Consider the following 6,418-nt stretch of genomic DNA (forward strand, 5'->3'; position numbering starts at 1 on the left):
GCTGTTCACGTTCACTCTGTGTCTCTTTAGCAGTGATTCGCTTGTCGTTGTTCGGCTGGCTGCACTGACAGGAGGAAATCCACCTGTTGGCTGTTTGGTTGAATAAATGAGAACAGAGAGGAGCCTGTTTGACTCAGGTGACAGGTGGATGACCGCTGCATCCGGCCTATCATGGAAAAACCCGAGTGTCAGACTGCAGCTTGTTGGTCTGGTGACTCAGACAGCATCTTCTCCTCCACACTGTCCTCATTTATAAACCTGAACATTACGGCTAACAGCGTGTCAGTGCAGCTAGCCAAACAACGAGGAACCCCTACTCAAGAGACAGAGAGTAAAAGTGGACAGTGTAGCCTTGGTTTTAACATAAAACTCGTTGTTGCTGCCCGGGGAAGAACAAAAGCTCTCCTTGAACTGATTTTTAGTTTCAGGCTTCTTAAATCCCCTGAGCTATTGGGTCTATTACAAGTTAGCTAACATAAGCTAATGTAAGTCTAGGTCTAAGTGCACGCTCAGTCACCAAGGTAAGTAAATCTGTTCATCTGGACGTTAGCACTGGGAGAAATGTTTGATCAGTGGTTGTTGATCAATGGTTGTGACAATTTGCATATTCAATGAACAGCCCATTGTTCCTTCAGTGGGCTGGTTTCAGTCATTGTGCAAATGTCCTGTTTATAAGGTTGGAAACCTGCAGTCAGCTGAGACTGAAGAAGGACGAGTGACGAAACGTTTCTCCCGCTGAAAACATCCAGATGAACAGATGCAACCTTTTGGTCTGCTGATGGAAACCAACCAACCGGTGACTTAAGGGTCCGCACTGACAGAAGATGGCGCTAAATATGCTTTTAAAACTTGAAGCACTTATTTCTTAAATCCAGCTACACTGATGGTTATATCTGTGTCAGTTTTTGAGAGCAGAGCTCAAGGGTGTAAACTTATGCATTTAGTGTTTCATATTCCTTTAAAGAACAAAAGAAATGACACTTTATAAAACAAAACATGACGATATTGTTGTTTTTAAGATTTTAATAACCTAAACCACTCGCTGATGTGGGCAGTGATCCCTCTAAACAGAGGCCGGCGCAGTAGGTCGAGCCCACAGCCATAACAGCAAAGTTTCTATGTCTAAATATGGCTGCTCGTTTAGATCTACAGCCATGTTTCTCCTCCAATGATTTCTGTGCACAAAGCTGTTAATTCCACGCGTGACGTGCCTGAACGTGGTCAACACTGAAGCTGCTTCTGACTTTTAAGAAACTCGGCAACTAGAATAGAATAGCCTTTATTGTCATTGTACAGAGTACAACGAAATTGGAGTGCCACTCGGCAACTAATGATGATTAACATAACCAACAGAAACATTTTACTTAGTAAAAGCAGTCTGCATCTGCAAGTGTTTTGTTTTATGTGGGAGCAGGGCGACATGAAGCAGCATTGTCGCGTAATAACGGGTTAATAAACCTGCTTTCACTCCTGCCTTGGTCAGCTGCTGTGAAACAGAACAACACACAAGGAGCCGCTTTCGGTGCCCGAAACCAGCTCAAATATTCCCAGCGCAGGCAAAGTGTGGCTTCCAGTCTTTTTACAATTCAGCGTCAAAGCTGGGAAGCGTCCATGGAAAAATCTGAGCACTGCAGGGAGCGGAGTGAGAAACAGACAAAGCTACGCCGAAACGCCTTAAATGAACTTTTTTAACTCAGCCATTCCAACAGACACAGATGTGCACCAGGAAATAGAGCAGGCCTACACGGGAAGACAGCTCGTTCCCCCCGAGATTCACGCGTTCCTGATTAACAGAGCGCGGAAACCTGCGACAACGCCCTCCGAATAACACTTCATATATACTCAGGTGACCTCGTTCCGGCCAGATGTCTCAACTTACCCGCAAATTGCGATTCTCCCGTGGCTGAAAGTCGGCCTGTTTCCCTCAAGCTACAACAGGAACTCACTCTAGGTCACGTGCCGGCCTGTCATGGCACGGATTGGCTGGTTGTCAAACTACAGCTCGCAAAGTCTCGAGGGAAATGTAGTTTTCGGACGGCTTGGCCTACACGCCTCATTCGGAGCAGGTGTGCCTGTTTTTTATGTTGACATGTACATACATGTTTTATACTAACGTAGATATGGTTCCTCCAGCTGAAATCAGTTAGTTTTAAACGTTATAAGCTAAATATTGTGCTGATGTCTAATTCTTTGCTTTGTTTTCTTGGACTCTACTAGATTAGCTCTATTTCACATTATCGCTTATTTATTTTACCAATTTTTCCGGTATGAATCAGCCATTTCAGCTCCCATCTCCTCCCTTTAATAGAGACATAGTGGTTCTTAACGTTGAGCAATTGTCCCTGAGTTAAATAAGCTGTTAAGAAAATGGTTCAGTTCTTGTAAATTATCACAGTGTATATACAATTAATTAGATGTGTTAATTCATTTTGGCAATAGTACGCACGTGATTAGCAGTCTCCTTGTATATGCCAGTTTAGTAAAACATGTATTAATTACTCCTGTCTCAGAGAAGCCACACACCGGACTTGGATCCTGCAAGGTGAGTACTAGTCATGAGCAGCAACGGTCACATTGCTGCTTCAGTCGGGCTGGGCACGCCTCCAACCTGCTTCTCCAGCTTAGCCAGCCAATCCTGTATATGCAGAAAAAGAAACGACAGAATTCCCTGTTTACTTTCAAAAACTCAAACACTCCACAGTCCATGGTAACTGCCACACGGGATCTTATCTTAAGCTTTTTAACCATAAATCATCCCTGAAATTTTAGCTATGACTTAAAAAGAGCTAAAAGTTCCATTGACTATAATTAAAGTTAAAGAAAAGTTACTTTTATTTACTGGGATTTAAGAAAATGTGAGGCAAACTTGCACACTATGAGTGAATATAAATGATGGAAAACCATCTTGGTCCTGGGTTTTTGGCCCAGTTTTTGAGGTTATTGTGGTTTTGTGGTTCAGTCTTTTGGAATTCAGGTCTCAGTGTGTGTTGTTTCCTGTTTTATTTTGATAGTCTCCTCTCTCCTGTGTATCATGCTGAGTTTGATTCCTTTGTCTCACTATTTGGATTAGTGTCAGGAGTGTGTGGTGCGAACTTTAGAAGTATTTGGAATTGGAGTATTTGATTAACTATAGCAAGTGGACTTGATCTGCATAACAGATACTGTATTTGATAAACTGTGTAGAAGGATAAGAGGAGTGGTGTGCAGGTTTCAGCCTGTACAGGCCCAGTAAGTTGAAAACTTGCAGACTACCTCTGGGCTTCTGTATTCCCCAAGAGAAAAACCATAAAAAGCAGCCACTGCCAGCATCATGTTAGGCTGGTTAATCACAAACTTCTGGGTGTACTATTGGAGCCAGACCCATCCGTGCAGGTGGAGAGTGTGATGGGGGAGGGTGGAATACAGCAGCGATGGGAATAATGGCGTTACAAGTAATGGCGTTACTAACGGTGTCACGTAAAACCAGAGTCATGATAAATAATATATACGCGTGTTTTTCCTCAATCGTTTCGTCACGTTTACTGTCTAAGGACAGCGCAACGAGCACTCTCTGCTTACAAGCAAACAAAATTCAGCCCTTTCGTGTTGGTGGAAAAATGCACCGTGTCGACCAATAAAAAATGATATGGCAACATGACATTTGGTTCTTTAGGAAGAGGGGGAAGTTTTAGGAGTGACGGTGAGTGACGGCGAGAGAGAGTGAGAGAGAGAGAGAGAGAGTTTTGAGATGTGAGAGATTTGTGACGTTTAGCGTGTTTGGAGTGTGTAGTTATTGTGTTGTCTTGTGTAGTTAGTGTGTAGTGTTGTGGATAGTTTTGTGTTGTGTGTCAGAACAATGAGGCGACTGCTGTCTCCAGGTAGAAACAGCAGTGACACACCTGCTGCTGTCAGACCTGCAGGTATCAGGCTGTGATGTTTCCTATATAGTGGACAGAAATATTTGTGTGGCATCATATTGAAGAACAGCTGATTGTTCTGTAAATAGTTTGAAATGGTTATTTAAAAAATCGAGGTAAAAGGTAAATGGATGCAAATAACTTTGTTGTTTGCAAAACTTGTGCATAGGATTTTAAAATTGACAATTTATTTTTGCATTTAAAGTTCTGAAATATGATCATTAAACATGTTTGTGGTTACAATAAAAAATGTAACTTTTTCTACTCGGATTTTATGTTTTCTGCCTGATTTTAGATCAATTGTGTTAATACAGTCTGTCAAAATGAAAACATGACTGTAAATTCAGACACGTGAGGTTGTGCTGAAAAGGATGAGACCAAACAAGACAAAGGAAATCATTTTTAACGGCGAAATGTGGAGGAAAATCAGAAGTAGTCAAAAATGGCCAATTATACCCTGGACCCCAGAGGGTTAAACGTTTTCTTCAAAGTAACACAATAGTTACTTTTCAAGTAATTAATTACTTTTAGAGTCTTGTAACTTAGTTACTAACTCAGTTACTTTTTTGAAGAACTAACTAGTAACTATAATTAATTACGTTTTCAAAGTAACTTGCCCAACACTGGAATACAGCCGGCAAAAGTAAAAGCAAAAGGAAAACTCATCCATGTCCTGAGATGGTGACATGGATGAGCTTTCCTTTTGGGACAGGACCAAAATAGAGAGGAGGGGTTTAACATGTTTGTTAAAGCACTGAAGATTAATAATTTGTTGGGTAAGAGTGTAAAAGTGTCCACACCAGTTAGTGGTTAAAGGAGTAAATTAAAAGGAGTAATATATAATGCATCACTTCCCGTGATGCATTGAGTTTTTCCTTTCCAGTCACCTTTCTCACTCACTATGTGTTAACAGACCTCTCTGCATTGAATCATATCTGTTATTAACCTCTGTCTCTCTTCCACAGCATGTCTTTATCCTGTCTTCCTTCTCTCACCCCAACCGGTCGCAGCAGATGGCCGCCCCTCCCTGAGCCTGGTTCTGCCGGAGGTTTCTTCCTGTTAAAAGGGAGTTTTTCCTTCCCACTGTCGCCAAAGTGCTTGCTCATAGGGGGTCATATGATTGTTGGGTTTTTCTCTGTAGCGCCTTGAGGCGACTTATGTTGTGATTTGGTGCTATATAAATAAAATTGAATTGAATTGAATTGAATCGAGTTATCAGAGTTATCAAACCCGTGGACAATGTGAATGGAGCCAGACAAGTTTATGCTGAACATATAAACATATAAACTGCTAGTGATGATTCAGTGGTGGTAAGTGGAAAGTAACTAATGGTGTTTATGGTTGAAGCAATGTGGAAATCAAAAATGGCCGCAAAAAATCAAATACCGGTAATAATAATTCAGATGTGGCAGGAAATCGCTTCTGCTGCAGAAAGGCTGCAAGGATGCAAGGAGATCAATCACAAAGGTTTGAATGAAAGTCACCATTTAGAATGAGACGACACAGACACAGAGGACTCGTTCTACAGAGGTTCTAATGATGACAACTAGCACTGTTTGCATAATGCTGTTTGTCAGAAATGGCCCTAACCAATCTGGCGCCCTAGGCAAGATTTTAGGTGGCGCCCCCCTACATCAGCAGTGTAGTGTAATGTTGTAACAAATAATATTTCTATTAAATAAGCTTTACTTTGCATTTTAATTAACTAACGTGGGATTATTTTTTGTATTTAGAAATAATAGTACCAACTTTTTTTTTTTTTCAACATTTGTGGCACTGGCGTGGCGCCCCCCGATGGACGGCACCCTTAGCATTTGCCTATATGGCCTATGGCACGGGCCGGCCCTGCTGTTTGTTATGCAATGAATGCAGTAGCTGAGTGCCAGAAGGAGGACAGAAACAGTAGAGTTCTAGAGGAATCTATAGACTAACACAACTTGGTTGTTTTAAATGATGACCCATGCCCTCATGGTTCTGGACAAATCAAACAGTCTCATCATCTACTGACGTGACATTTGCATCAGCAGAACTGTTGATAAATGGGATGTACTGCATCAAAATACAAGATTCTGTTAAAAAATGTCAGCATGGTCAGCTGCAGCTCAGGTTATACCACAGAAGAAACCCGTCCAAACAACTATTACGATCCCGCAGTAGGATCTGAAATGTAATCTCGCTGTGAAAGCACGAAACATGGAACCTGGTGCCTTAGTTTAGCAGTTTCACAAGGTACACAGTAAAGAAAGGTAAGTGCAGAGAAAAGGAGGAGAGACTAGAGCAACAACAAGGAAACTCAGGTGCTATCAATGTGATCTTAATGTTAGATAAATAGAGCCATAACGAAAGGAAAAGACACATCTCCAGGCAGGGGTGGAAAAGGATTCCAGCTATTTAAACAGTCAGGAAAGCTACTCTTTAAAAAGTTGTTAGCTGTTTTTAATAATGTGTGGGGGAATGGGGGTCTTCCAAAAGAATGGAAACGTGCAATGATTATTCCTGTTGTAAAACCTGGAAAGGAGCCT

The 6,418-nt window shown here is 41.6% G+C and overlaps 1 protein-coding gene and 1 long non-coding RNA gene across 3 annotated transcripts in view; one reads left to right on the top strand and one right to left on the bottom strand.

The window, feature by feature from the left end:
• Positions 1-1,980, bottom strand: part of mtm1 (myotubularin 1) — a 27,172-nt gene extending 25,192 nt beyond the window's left edge. For both annotated transcript variants that reach the window (XM_085254794.1, XM_085254785.1), the window contains exon 1: positions 1,880-1,980. The gene's annotated coding sequence lies outside the window, so the exon portion shown is untranslated. The remainder of the gene's footprint in view (positions 1-1,879) is intronic.
• LOC146577485 (uncharacterized) lies at positions 1,342-3,695 on the top strand. Its single transcript, XR_014889537.1, has 2 exons — positions 1,342-2,066; positions 2,511-3,695. It is a non-coding gene; the product is annotated as an uncharacterized LOC146577485 (long non-coding RNA).
• Positions 3,696-6,418: the final 2,723 nt, after the last annotated feature.

This window comes from Mchenga conophoros, linkage group LG3 (genome assembly GCF_057382185.1).
Source record: "Mchenga conophoros isolate Kocher_MC1m ecotype Shallow Benthic linkage group LG3, M_conophoros_male_GT1.1, whole genome shotgun sequence".
In the NCBI taxonomy this organism is placed as follows: domain Eukaryota; kingdom Metazoa; phylum Chordata; class Actinopteri; order Cichliformes; family Cichlidae; genus Mchenga; species Mchenga conophoros.